Below are 15,335 nucleotides of genomic sequence, written 5' to 3'. Positions count from 1 at the left end.
ATAATGTTTGTATACATTTCTTATCTCACGAAAATATATCAACTCAATGTCCACTTACTTCTGTCTCTCTGAAATTGTTTAATTTTTCGTTTAAACTTAATTTCGGTTTGCATAGATAATTAATATTTATTTCATATGTTATTTACATAAATGTTAAATAAAGCTCGAATCTGTAACTATCATCTGTCCTCTAACTTCTGTCCTTAACTGTATGTAACGTAAAGAATATCGATTTCCTTCGCGAGGCAGAAGTTATTGCGAATGCGCAGTAGAATGCGCAGTAGAATGCGCACCGAACGAATATCCCCGAATGACAAAAGCGCAGAAAATTTAGCAACGCGTAAGATATTCACCGCGTTGAACGGGATGCGCACGTACGGCGATTACGATCGTAATTTATTACAGCCAGGGGAGCGCGTTTCGCAAAGTGAATCTGAAATGCAGGTAATCTGCGATCCGTCCATCCCCGTGGCCCGTGAAGCCCCCATCCGAGACACAGGCACGACCAGTGCGTGCATAGACTTAGGCGCACACATCTCCCGTCGTTCATTTCGCCGTGATTTTTTTCTCATTATCTTCGACATATCCTGCCTGTCCTTTTTCTACCCAACACATCCAGTTTTCGTTCGCGAGCGAGCCAACTTCATCCCCCTTGAGATTCTCTCTTGTCTCTTGATTCTCTCTCTTGTAATTCTTCGAGGCTCACCGTTATCGTTATACAGGGTGTTTGGCCGCCCCTGGGTGATTCTGGGGCCCCAAATAAGACGAAAATCGAGAATATCAATTTCTTGACCTCGCTAACTTTCTTGGCTTCGTTAAAAAGTTATTAAAAAATTAAATTAAACAATTTCTAACTCGATCAATTTTGGTCATTACACATACCCGAACGTTACATCACCGGAAATGTAATTTTGGGCCAGAAATGTCACTCGTAAATTTCCAAACGACCATAACTCCTACAATAGTGAATATATTTCAATGAAACTTTTTTGCTAAGTAAAGCTCACGAGTATCTACAAAAAAGTACTGAACAAAATTTCCGTAGGACGTAAAACAAATTTATTAAAAATGAAAAACGAATTTTTAAGAAAAATCGACAAGGTGCCTGAATTTTTCGGCGAAAAAAAATTTCAAATCGTTCCGGAAAAATTATTTTTGGCTGTGGGGATCAATTACAATCATTTTTGGTCATTAGACATACCCTCGAAATCCTAACCATTTTCGAGAAAAAAATTCCTTACCGAAAATATAATTTCTAGCCAGAATTGTTAGTCCAAAATTTCATGCGAATCTTTAAATCGTCATAATTTCTTAACGGATTGAAGGATTTTAATTTTTCAAAATGCAAACAATGCGTATTTTAGCGGAGAATATATAGAAATTTTAGCAATATTGAAAAAGTTGTTCCTTGACACCGTAAAACGAGGAAAAATCCCTAAAATTGATCAAATTTTCAAACGGCCATAACTCCTGAACGGATTGGAGGATTTTAATTTTTCAAAATGCAAACAACGCGTATTTTAGCGGAGAATATATAGAAATTTTAGCAATATTGAAAAAGTTGTTCCTTGACACCGTAAAACGAGGAAAAATCTCTAAAACTGATCCAATTTTCAAACGGCCATAACTCCTGAACGGATTGAAGGATTTTAATTTTTCAAAATGCAAACAACGCGTATTTTAGCGGAGAATATATAGAAATTTTAGCAATATTGAAAAAGTTGTTCCTTGACACCGTAAAGTGAGGAAAAATCCCTAAAATTGATCAAATTTTCAAACGGCCATAACTCCTGAACGGATTGGAGGATTTTAATTTTTCAAAATGCAAACAACGCGTATTTTAGCGGAGAATATATAGAAATTTTAGCAATATTGAAAAAGTTGTTCCTTGACACCGTAAAACGAGGAAAAATCTCTAAAACTGATGCAATTTTCAAACCGCCATAACTCCTGCAATAGTGAAGGTGTCTCACTGAAATTTTTTTCTGAAGCAGAGCCCATGGGTACCTACAAAAAAGTATTACACAGCTTTTCTGTAAGCCGTCAAACAAAATTACTAAAAATGAGAAACTAATTTTTAGGAAAAATCGAAAAATCGAAAAAAAAAAAATTTCAAATCATTTTGGAAAAATTATTTTCGGTTGCGGGAGTCAATTACAATCATTTATGGTCATCAGACATACCAGGGAGATAACCAATGACAATACGCATTTACAGTAATTACAGAAATCTAGTGTCTCGAAAGCTTCAATACGAAATCGGTATTTTTCTGCGTTTTTAATTTTTCACGCCCAGGATTTGGAATCGAAAAATCTGAAAAAATTCAGGGAGATAGCCAATGACAATACGCATTTACAGTAATTATAGAAATCTAGTGTCTCGAAAGCTTCAATACGAAATCGGTATTTTTCTGCGTTTTTAATTTCTCACGCCTAGGATTTGGAATCAAAAAATCTGAAAAAATTCAGGGAGATAGCCAATGACAATACGCATTTACAGTAATTACAGAAATCTAGTGTCTCGAAAGCTTCAATACGAAATCGGTATTTTTCTGCGTTTTTAATTTCTCACGCCTAGGATTTGGAATCAAAAAATCTGAAAAAATTCAGGGAGATAACCAATGACAATACGCATTTACAGTAATTATAGAAATCTAGTGTCTCGAAAGCTTCAATACGAAATCGGTATTTTTCTGCGTTTTTAATTTTTCACGCCCAGGATTTGGAATCGAAAAATCTGAAAAAATTCAGGGAGATAACCAATGACGATACGCATTTACAGTAATTATAGAAATCTAGTGTCTCGAAAGCTTCAATACGAAATCGGTATTTTTCTGCGTTTTTAATTTTTCATGCCCAGGATTTGGAATCGAAAAATCTGAAAAAATTCAGGGAGATAGCCAATGACAATACGCATTTACAGTAATTATAGAAATCTAGTGTCTCGAAAGGTTCAATACGAAATCGGTATTTTTCTGCGTTTTTAATTTTTCACGCCTAGGATTTGGAATCGAAAAATCGGAAAAAATTCTCAAACACGTATCTCAATAACCACAATGCGCCAGATTTTTTTCATAATTTTTCTACTCGTTTAAATAGGGGAAATAGGCACAAACTCGTTAATCCGAATTTTCTCAATAACTAGCCTTCCAAACAAGATAGAGGGTTAAAATTTGGCACAGAACGTTTTTTCTTGATGCTCTATCGATGGATCCATCGTATGTCACATTTCACCCCCTTATTCGGCTATACCCTTTTTCAAAGTTCTGGGAAAGGTGTCGATGTCTTCACGAGGTAAAAAATTCGACCGCGCTGTTGCGCCTTCGCGCGTAAATCATACAGCTTTTCCTCCGTTCCCCGACTCCTCGAAGTGGTTTTACCACTTTGTCTCGATCCACGAGTGAACTATCGTTCCCTCCCCATGTGCAGACCAAGAGAGAAGTGGAAGCGCGATTTCAGCCGAGCACGGAGAATATTTCACGGATTGAGATTAGTCCCGTGGTCTCGGCGACGCATATCCCCATTGTGCAACTGCAGGTCGTAGTTCGTAGGTCATTCTCTTTTTACAAGCGCTTTCTAAGCCTCTTTCACGGTTAATAAGCGTATTCACGGTCCTCAGAAACTGACTACTTGTGCCGTCGAACACGGTGAAACTTCTCGTGAGAAATCAAAGAAATGTTCGCCAAGTTAACGGACCATTCTCCGCCAGCGAATTATCAACAACAAAAAGTTGTAAAAACGTTGCGTTTAAATTGCGCTGGATGACTTTCTTTCTTTCATAATCGTCGTATTTACTCGACTGATGGTTTTCACCTTTGTTATCTTCTCGAAGTACATATGTACACTTATCGTCGCTGTTCTTCCTTTTTTATATATACATTTTGTTTTTTTATTTAACGACTCTAATCAGAAAAAACAAAAATGCAAAATGTACAGAAAGAATTATAGGTACAACACCGTCGATATTTTCATGGTGTATTTATTATTTTACAGTATTTTCAATGCCATTGATGTTATTAAAAAGTTTAAAATTATTAGGAATTATTTGTGTTTGTCGACAAAATTAAAAAATTTCAAATCGTTCTGGAAAAATTATTTTCGGTTGCGGGGGCCAATTACAATCATTTTAGGTTATTACACATACCCCCGAAATCCTACGCATTTTCGAGAAAAAAATTCGAGAAGATGTGAAATTATTTGACAAAAGTAAAAAATTTCAAATCGTTCTGAAAAAATTCTTTTCGGTTGTTGGGGTCACTTATAATCATTTTTGGTGAATAGATATAACCTCGAAATTCTGCGCATTTTCGAGAAAAAATAACTAATAACTTTTTAACGAAGCCTCGATCAACAAATTGATATTCTTGATTTTCGTCTTATTTTAGCCTCTAGAATCTCCCATTACAATTTTTCACAAAGATGGCCGAATGTTAAATTTCATTATCATCTAGGTCTGGTATATTTTGGTTTTCCGTAGAATCAAATGAAATTTCTGCAATTTCTTTTAATAGCTGGTTAAATACATCCTTTCCTTGCTTGGAAAATTTGTAAAATACGTAGTGGCTTAAATACCCAATGAAATTATCCTTTTTGCTAAAAATAGAAAATTTTATGGTATTGTATGTTACAGAAAATATTTAAAAACGTGCAAAATTACAAATACTAACCGACAATATTCAGGAAAAAAGTGTTTACTATGCCTCCACGTAGTTTCTATCGTATTTGTATGAGCGCCTGTTTCTGGGTCTTTGAAATGTAAGCTGTGATTTACGGTAAGATGTTTGTACCCCTCTTTCTCTAAGATGTTATAGGCTTTCCAACAATCTGAAATAATTGATGTGCCAGGCAACACCCATTGTTTAATTATTGAAAGCAGGGGCTCTGTGTCCCTACTTTCAACAGGCACCAGGAATATTTTTCCACTTCCTCTTTCTATTCCTCCAAAAACCAATTGTCCCTCTACACGATGACCTCTGTGATATTTTCTTCGTCCGAACTTAGATTCGTCTATTTCTACTATTTTGCCTGGTCCGCCAAGTACTTCGCACGAATGTTGTAGCCAATCAGTCATAACTTGTTTTACAAAATAATTCCATCGAGAAACAGTATTTTTATTCAATTGTAATTCTCGTACAATCTGATATTGATCAAAATTATGGACTAACATGTAAGTTAATTTTAATACCATTTCATAAGAAAGCTTTGTTTTTGAAAACCACGTTCCACGTTTTACACATATTTTTGCATCACAAGTTCGCTTTCGTTTGCAAGCACTAAGAGATGCTGCAATTGTTTTTCTACAACGCCAATTTTCATTGTCTAATTTCATTACGTTTCCACACTGTGGACAATTAACGCTAGAAAGACTGAAACTTAGTATATACCTATATTGCCCAAAAGCAGTCAAAATGACTGCATTGTGAAAGACTAACTAATGTGTAAAGAAATTTGTTTAAAATTAATTTTTAATATTATGTTATAATATTACGAATTTAGGGCGCAGAAATAAAATAAACAACTTGTTAGAACAAGTATCACTGCATAAAGATTCGAATAACAAGTACTACTTTAGCTTATTGAGAAATTGCAATTTATCAATAGATCTGGATTAGATCTGGGTTAGGTCTGGATTAGATCTGGATTAGATCTGGGTTAGGTCTGGATTAGATCTGGGTTAGGTCTGGGTTAGGTCTGGATTAGATCTGGATTAGATCTGGGTTAGGTCTGGGTTAGGTCTGGATTAGATCTGGATTAGATCTGGGTTAGGTCTGGATTAGATCTGGATTAGATCTGGATTAGATCTGGGTTAGGTCTGGATTAGATCTGGATTAGATCTGGATTAGATCTGGGTTAGGTCTGGGTTAGGTCTGGGTTAGGTCTGGATTAGATCTGGATTAGGTCTGGATTAGATCTGGATTAGATCTGGGTTAGGTCTGGATTAGATCTGGGTTAGGTCTGGGTTAGGTCTGGATTAGATCTGGGTTAGGTCTGGATTAGATCTGGATTAGATCTGGGTTAGGTCTGGATTAGATCTGGGTTAGGTCTGGGTTAGGTCTGGATTAGATCTGGATTAGATCTGGGTTAGATCTGGATTAGAACTGGGTTAGGTCTGGGTTAGGTCTGGGTTAGGTCTGGGTTAGGTCTGGATTAGATCTGGATTAGATCTGGGTTAGGTCTGGATTAGATCTGGATTAGATCTGGGTTAGGTCTGGATTAGGTCTGGGTTAGGTCTGGGTTAGGTCTGGATTAGATCTGGATTAAATCTGGGTTAGGTCTGGATTAGATCTGGATTAGATCTGGGTTAGGTCTGGATTAGATCTGGATTAGATCTGGGTTAGGTCTGGATTAGATCTGGATTAGATCTGGGTTAGGTCTGAATTAGATCTGGATTAGATCTGGGTTAGGTCTGAATTAGATCTGGATTAGATTTGGGTTAGGTCTGGATTAGATATAACAGTGCACAATTAAGATTTTTGGCAATCAACTTTTTATCTTGCAAAAATTTTAATAAAGTTTCTTTATTTTTACAAAATTCGTGCAATTTAAATAAGGTCCACACATCTGGAACTACTGATTCGGTCATTTTTATAGCACAGTTGAACAAAATTCATAAAGTACAAGAAATAGAAGAAAATCAGAAATGACAGTCGAAACAAATGATTACTGAAACAATTTCTGCTTTTCTTCTGTTTCTTGTACTATCTGTGATGTGAAAATGTTATGAAAATTGGCAATGCAGGATAACTATTCCAGGATCTGTCGATCAAACTAAACGTAAAAGACATCGTAATATAAAGATATTTGCAAAGCAAAGAACGTGGGTTTTCTAAAAACAAACTCAGCTGTAGATGTTTTAAAATTAACATATATACTAACATATAATTATGAGCAATGTCATATTATTATATAACTAAAATTAAATAAAAATACTGCTCAGCGATTGGAAGAGTAGAGTAGATCGTCGAGATCGATGAATCAACATTTTGTCGTAGAAAATATCACAGAGGTCGCTTGAAAATTAATCACGGCGTCAGTTTCGAAGATCCCATTACCGATGCTTACACGAATTAAATTGAAACCACTCGGAGGCATGCTACACATTTTTTAATCTTTTTTATAACATATAATACTATCGATATTTTATATTTTTAAGAAGAGTAACTTCATCGAATGCCTGAGCCGTTATGTATTTAGTAAATGTACCTAACAGAAAAATGGTGATTTATTCGATGAAATATTAGCAGAAATAGTAGAAATTTCATTCGACAAATGTTTAACAAATTAGCATTCGACTAGCTAGCATTTTGAACAGAGTAACGACAGTCGCTTGTTTCCACCTGTGGACTTGTCAAAATATACCTAACCTTACTTTTTTACCGTAACTCTACGACAAGTTAATAAAAAAATAACGAATTTCCGCAGATAATGAAATGCATATCAATAATGTATTGAATTAGACGAATCGAATGACGTATAACTCACTTTATTGTAGTGTCGCAAGAATTCATGCGTTCTTCTATAGAACATGGTTATGTTTATACTAAATAATTGTACAAAACAAATGCATCAATAGTTTCATTAAATGGAGCTTATTATTGTAGAAAAATAGAATAAATTAATTTGAGTTCAAGGTTATATTGTAAAAATACTGTTGCGTTTTTTTAAGTGTCACGGACGTTATACTGGGTATCGTTCATATTATTTATTCGGTGGAAGCTCGAGAGAGTTCATAACCACGTATACCTGACGTTTCTTGCAATCGTTCTTTCCTCGCGATACCGTTCCGCGTTTTCTCCTGCTTGTAAACCGACTCCGACGGATAAGACACTACTACAGTGTATTCCTATCGTCAACAAATTTCGAGATACATTATTGATGAACTTACCCTGTTTGGGGTTACTTGAGCAGACAGCAGCGCGCGGTAGCGGCGAGTTTCTCTCGAATTGAATTCTCACGAAACGGTTTTTACCGGAATGCAATTATCCAAGTATTGAGACGTTGCCTGCGTATCCAAGTACTTACTTACACTGGTGCCAAACTTAGTGATTGACGATTATTGGAACGTTTAACCCTTTGTAGTAGTGGTAGTAGTATGTATTTAATGTTCCCCTTAGGGTTACATATCTCCTCTCCTTTCCCTTACAATTCCTCCTTACACTATCTTATTCTCTATCTTCACCCCATCCTCCCCTCTCCTTCCCTCCGCATAACCTACTCTTAACCTAGCCTTAACCTACATGCCTTGCCCGCTCGCTATTCTCGCCTCGCCTCGCCTCGCCTCGCCACGCATACGCTCGCTTCGCCTCTCTTCGTTTAACCCTTTGTACTCCGAGAGTATTTATTAACATGAACGACCAGCAATACCAAATTAAATTTTTGTGATTTCTAAAACTAAAAAAATATTCTTCTTTCCACAAACATCTATACGAATACTTATAATTTAAATTTTATTTATATATTTTCTAAATTCAGTTCATGTCATCTTAAATGAAACTTTAATCGAGCTATGGTACTTACGTATTATGTTTGTCGCCATTGCGGCGCCAGTGGAGCCCAAAGGGTTAAAGAGTTTCCATGGCTACCAAAGAGACAAGGGCGGACCTGGACCCAGAAGCCTCGTGTAAAAGTATTCTTTTCCACCTTAATTTCTACAATCTTAAATTTATTTATTAACAGTTCTTACAACGGCATTTTAAGCAAATAATCAAGTCTAGAGATTGCTCGAACCGTGATTTTTAGCTTTGCAAAACTTGAATCGAAAACTTTCATCGACTTCACGATTTCAACATTCTCGAAACTCTTGAAATTTGTTTAATAAAATTCAATTATTTATTCGGTGTAATTACGTGATAATTAAACGTTAGTTATAATGTAAATAAATGAATAACCGAAGATAATTATCGGCAACAAATCCAACATTGGAAGGAGTTGTGGAGAAATGGCCGCCAGGTATGAATTTAAAAATGACTAAAATAAAATTTGAATTACATATCTTTTGAGTTTTTTTCTCGATATTATTGGTAAAATTGTACCAATTAAAGTGAGTTTAAATACAAACTCGATTCCATTATTATTAATCGAATAGAAATAAATTCATATAATTGTAAGAGTCTGTTGAGACATGTGAGCTGGCAACGCATGCTAGTCTGCGGGTCTTATGATGCGTGCGCCTTTTACGGTATTGTCTCTTTGCGTACTTCTTGTGTTCCAGCATATAATAAAGTTTTGTCGGTGCTATACTTTTTGTTACACCATTCGGGTTATACCTTTAAACCACGCACTGCTATCAGTGTTATACCTTTAATAGAGTCTCGTACATTATTTATACAAATTATTGTTTGCCTGGGTTTCGAGAATTTTTAATCACAAAAATATCGCATAAATCTGTTGTATGACCAACTCATAAGCCAACATAGATACCGCGCTAGAATCATCGTTACACAAAACATCCCAGTGATAGGTAAAGTGTTGTTCTTAATCCCGCAACACGGGATCCAACAAATCCCTAATTAAAACGTTTATAGGATTGAATGTAAAATGTCATTTCTTTTAAGATTTCATTAATCTATCAACGACCCCTAATCCGAATTAAATTATTTAAATTACATCTATATTCAATATTTTTGCAGTTTAACAAAAATAAAATAGTTTTTCTAACTGCGCCTCTTGTTGTGTAATTTAGCGCACTCTGTAAGTTTCACTTTTATAATTAATTAGCTGATTATTCAGCGTTACCAGGGTACTTATTTAGAGTTCTAAAAACACCTAATGCGTAAACATTCATGTTCGATCTTGTTAATATATTAATTAGCCGAGGCCAAAAGAAACGGAGCATTTTGGTGAAGTAATATACTTTTGTAAAATCAATTTTTTTGTCGAATAATTTGGTCCGCCAAGATAATTTCAATATTTATTTGCGAAAGGTCAATTTAACACAAAAAATGATTCAACGATTAATTGTTTTAAACGCATCAAATTTATGATTTACATGAACAAAGTTCTTACGAGAGTTCTAGAAACACCTAATGCGTAAAGATTCATGTTCGATCTTGTTAATTTATTAATTAGCCGAGGCCAAAAGAAACGGAGCATTTTGGTGAAGTAATATACTTTTGTAAAATCAATTTTTTGTCAAATAATTTGGTCCGCCAAGATAATTTCAATATTTATTTGCGAAAGGTCAATTTAACTCAAAAAATGATTCAACGATTAATTGTTTTAAACGCATCAAATTTATGATTTACATGAACAAAGTTCTTGCGAGAGTTCTAGAAACACCTAATGCGTAAAGATTCATGTTCGATCTTGTTAATATATTAATTAGCCGAGGCCAAAAGAAACGGAGCATTTTGGTGAAGTAATATACTTTTGTAAAATCAATTTTTTGTCAAATAATTTGGTCCGCCAAGATAATTTCAATATTTATTTGCGAAAGGTCAATTTAACTCAAAAAATGATTCAACGATTAATTGTTTTAAACGCATCAAATTTATGATTTACATGAACAAAGTTCTTACGAGAGTTCTAGAAACACCTAATGCGTAAAGATTCATGTTCGATCTTGTTAATTTATTAATTAGCCGAGGCCAAAAGAAACGGAGCATTTTGGTGAAGTAATATACTTTTGTAAAATCAATTTTTTGTCAAATAATTTGGTCCGCCAAGATAATTTCAATATTTATTTGCGAAAGGTCAATTAAACTCAAAAAATGATTCAACGATTAATTGTTTTAAACGCATCAAATTTATGATTTACATGAACAAAGTTCTTGCGAGAGTTCTAGAAACACCTAATGCGTAAAGATTCATGTTCGATCTTGTTAATATATTAATTAGCCGAGGCCAAAAGAAACGGAGCATTTTGGTGAAGTAATATACTTTTGTAAAATCAATTTTTTGTCAAATAATTTGGTCCGCCAAGATAATTTCAATATTTATTTGTGAAAGGCATTTCAATTGATATTTATTTTACATCTAATTACGTAGGGTTGCCATCGTTGGGGAAAAATTTGCTAAATGTATTTTAAAAACAGAGTGTATACGTGATAAAATGTTTTCAATGAAATTTTTAATAATAAATCTTCCATTTAAATTGATTTGGAACTATTTTTTTTTGCTAACAATTTGAATTTTGTCGTATAAGCTAATATTAAACTAATTATCTACATTAAACTAATACAGCCAATATGAATTTTTTAATTCTATTTCTTTGTTCGGTTTTCATCAAATTTTTCCTGTTCCGTTGCATCGAAAAATATCTAATTTCGACAAAAGAAAATTAATTTTGTCAAAACATATTAATTTCATTTCTGTACTTCCCAAATACTAATCTGCGACTTATTTCGTCTGGTTTCTAATTATTAGTGTCATTTGGACAAAGTTTTTAATTGAATAAAGATCGCTGAGACTGATTCAATCGAACATGACCTATATCAGTGATCATCGATTGAAACAATAATTTTAAACAAAATAAAATTGTACCATGTGAATTAAAATTCAAATATTTTCATTATTTGTTATTCAATTTTATCAAAATTTCGTATAAATAATCTTCATATATATATATCCATTTATAATAAAAAATATGATACAAAATCTTAAACGCAGCGTATGATTTCAACAAATTTCTTTTATAAATAGTGAGGTTATAAATATAACACTTATGAGACTGACAATATTTACATATATTGCGAACTATCTCTTAAAATTTTAAGTCGATTTAAGTGAGGTTATAAATATAATACTTATGAGACTGACAATATTTACAGATATTACGAACTATCTCTTAAAATTTCAAGTCGATTTAAGTGAGGTTATAAATATAATACTTATGAGACTGACAATCTATATATATAAAAATAAGTTGTCCTATGTTCGTGATTTTATGACTCGAGAACCACTCAACCGATTTTCAAACGAGTACATGCGTTGGAAAGGTCTACTTTCACTGATGATTTACAAAAAAAAAACATCGAAAAATTTCTACGAATATGCGTCATACGCGCACTTTTACGATGGTGTGTTTTCCCTATATAAAATGTATTTTTTTTCTTATATTATATAAAGGGAGAGCCGATTTTTATGTTCGCGCAAAACTCAAGACCTATTGAACCGATCTTCCTCAAATTTTGACACGTTATTTCTGCATACTCTAGGACGGGCATAGGCTATGTAGCATGTCTCAGAAGCGCGTTATTAGCATGTAATTTATATGCAAAGATTTCATGTGTACGACTGTTTGGCGGACCACGCGACCTCTGTATACGACAGTCTATTGCGCGCGCATGCGCGTATTCGGCCCGCGCGATACCTCGCCCGTAGCAGTACCTGCGATGTTACCGCCAGGTGGCGAAGCTTCTCGAACGCTTTCCCGCGAGAGAATTGCATTATCGCGGACATATATGTCAGGACGATCGTCTTGTCAAAAATTGCTTTTGCACAAGGTCGGGCGGAGCCGTGACGGGGTATGCTAGTATTTACATATATTACGAACTATCTCTTAAAATTTCAAGTCGATTTAAGCGAGGTTATAAATATAATACTTATGAGACTGACAATATTTACATATATTGCGAACTATCTCTTAAAATTTCAAGTCGATTTAAGTGAGGTTATAAATATAATACTTATGAGACTGACAATATTTACAGATATTACGAACTATCTCTTAAAATTTCAAGTCGATTTAAGCGAGGTTATAAATATAATACTTATGAGACTGACAATCTATATATATAAAAATAAGTTGTCCTATGTTCGTGATTTTATGACTCGAGAACCACTCAACCGATTTTCAAACGAGTACATGCGTTGGAAAGGTCTACTTTCACTGATGATTTACAAAAAAAAAACATCGAAAAATTTCTACGAATATGCGTCATACGCGCACTTTTACGATGGTGTGTTTTCCCTACATAAAATGTATTTTTTTTCTTATATTATATAAAGGGAGAGCCGATTTTTATGTTCGCGCAAAATTCAAGACCTATTGAACCGATCTTCCTCAAATTTTGACACGTTATTTCTGCATACTCTAGGACGGGCATAGGCTATGTAGCATGTCTCAGAAGCGCGTTATTAGCATGTAATTTATATGCAAAGATTTCATGTGTACGACTGTTTGGCGGACCACGCGACCTCTGTATACGACAGTCTATTGCGCGCGCATGCGCGTATTCGGCCCGCGCGATACCTCGCCCGTAGCAGTACCTGCGATGTTACCGCCAGGTGGCGAAGCTTCTCGAACGCTTTCCCGCGAGAGAATTGCATTATCGCGGACATATATGTCAGGACGATCGTCTTGTCAAAAATTGCTTTTGCACAAGGTCGGGCGAAGCCGTGACGGGGTATGCTAGTATTTACATATATTACGAACTATCTCTTAAAATTTCAAGTCGATTTAAGCGAGGTTATAAATATAATACTTATGACACTGACAATATTTACATATATAACGAACTATCTCCTAAAATTTTAAGTCGATTGATTGTACTGTTTTGGAAAACATGATTTCAAAATATCGCGTTTATAATTTCGTTATTAATTCACGGAAAGTATAGCTTCGTCATTTCTGTCAGATTTAAATAAAAAGGAAAGTATTTTCTAACCTCCAATTTTTCAGCAAATGAAAACAAAACTTGATTTTTTATAGATATTCCCGCCGTAGTGATCGTTGTTGAGATTCCGAGAGCTCTCATAGAAACGATCATTATTTGAAATCTGAGCGTGTATGCAACGAAGAAGCTCGTTTTGCGTGGAATGTTTAAACGCATTGTGCAAACATACGAATGCAATTCGAGATCCTTTTGAAGTTTCTCATTGATTAGCGTGGAACCAGAAAGAATCGAAGCGTTCAAGTGTGGGATGTCGTTAAGGCTTCATAAGAAATTGTGTTTTATTTCGCCTCTGAGGGCGAAGAAGCACAGGGCCTTGACATCGGCGTTTCTACTACGTTTTAATTCGATTATTATTCCGCGTACGATCGTAAAACGGGGCACGATGAGCTGTAACGAGCCAGCGAGCGTAATTACGCGTAACCGCGAACCCTTCTCGACGACCAAGACACGTGAGAACCGGATCGACTTGCACCTTGACACGCTGAAAGATACCTGCACGCCTTTATGAAAATAAAAGATGGCGTCAACCGTTCGAGAAAACGCGAATGTAAACTATCATTTAGTGACATGTGCATTCATTAATCTTTCGATAGCGGGAAATCTTAGAATTAAGGATTAAGAATAGCGATCTCCAAGTTCATTTTACTCAGAATTTGATATAAAAAAATATAGTATTACAATTAAAAATAACAAAGTTTAGCGTCGATCTTCGAAATGCTATCACCAATGATAGAAACAATTGCACTATACATATATAGCGTACTCTTGCAAACCACGCAACTATTTTAAACGAAATTTTTTTGTGCAATGCATTATTGGAAATTATGCGCATGCGTGAAGCATCCTATACTGGGTGTTCGGGTACCCCTGGGAAAAATTTTACTGAGACATTCTAGAGGCCAAAATAAGACGAAAATCAAGAATACTAATTTGTTGATGGAGGCTTCGTTAAAAAGTTATTAACGTTTAAAGTTCCGCTCGTACTGAATTTTTTTCTCGAAAATGCGTAGGATTTCGGGGTTATGTCTAATGACCAAAACTGATTGTAATTGACCCCCAGAGCCAAAAATAATTTTTCCGGAACCATTTGAAATTTTCTACTTTCGTCGAGAAAAGGCACCATCGATTTTTCTTAAAAATTCGTTTTTCATTTTTAGTAATTTTGTTTGACGCCCCATAGAAAAGTTATCTAATACTTTATTGTAGATACACATGAACTCTACTTTAGAAAAAAGTTTCATTTAAAGATATTCACCCTTGTAGGAATTATGGCAGTTCGAATATTGGGACCATTTTTATGGGGTTTTTTTTAACTTTACGGGGTCAAGGAACAACTTTCTCAATATTGTTAGAATTTCTACATATTCTTTATCAAACTACGCGCTGTTTGCCGTTTGAAACATTAAAATCCTCTAATCCGTTCAGAAGTTATGATATTTTAAAGATTCGCATGAAAATTCGAGCAGACATTTCTGGGCCAGAAATTATAATTTCGCTAAGGAATTTTTTCCTCGAAACTGAGTAGGATTTCGGGGATATGTCTGTTGACCAAAAATGATTGCAATTGACCCCCCCAACCGAACATAATTTTTCCAAAATGATTTGAACAATTTTTTTTCGCCCGAAAAATTTCAGCATTTACACGATTTTTTTTCTCGAAAGTGGGTGGGATTTAGAGGGTATGTCTAATGACCAAAAATGGTTGTAATTGACCCCTGTA

General features: G+C 34.8%; 1 protein-coding gene and 1 long non-coding RNA gene across 2 annotated transcripts in view; one reads left to right on the top strand and one right to left on the bottom strand.

Annotated features, from left to right (window-relative positions):
* LOC122397359 overlaps window positions 1-8,142 on the bottom strand; it is a 49,931-nt gene extending 41,789 nt beyond the window's left edge. The window contains exon 1 of the long non-coding RNA XR_006259105.1: window positions 7,885-8,142. This is a non-coding gene — a long non-coding RNA (uncharacterized LOC122397359). The remainder of the gene's footprint in view (window positions 1-7,884) is intronic.
* The window catches only part of LOC122397358 (MOXD1 homolog 1), a 75,321-nt gene that overhangs the window by 19,395 nt on the left and 40,591 nt on the right, over window positions 1-15,335 (top strand). The gene's annotated exons all lie outside the window — the stretch shown is intronic.

This window comes from Colletes gigas, unplaced genomic scaffold (genome assembly GCF_013123115.1).
Source record: "Colletes gigas isolate AHSC1104 unplaced genomic scaffold, ASM1312311v1 Colletes_gigas_Sc00009, whole genome shotgun sequence".
Lineage (NCBI taxonomy): Eukaryota > Metazoa > Arthropoda > Insecta > Hymenoptera > Colletidae > Colletes > Colletes gigas.
This window is presented reverse-complemented; position numbering and strand designations above follow the sequence as displayed.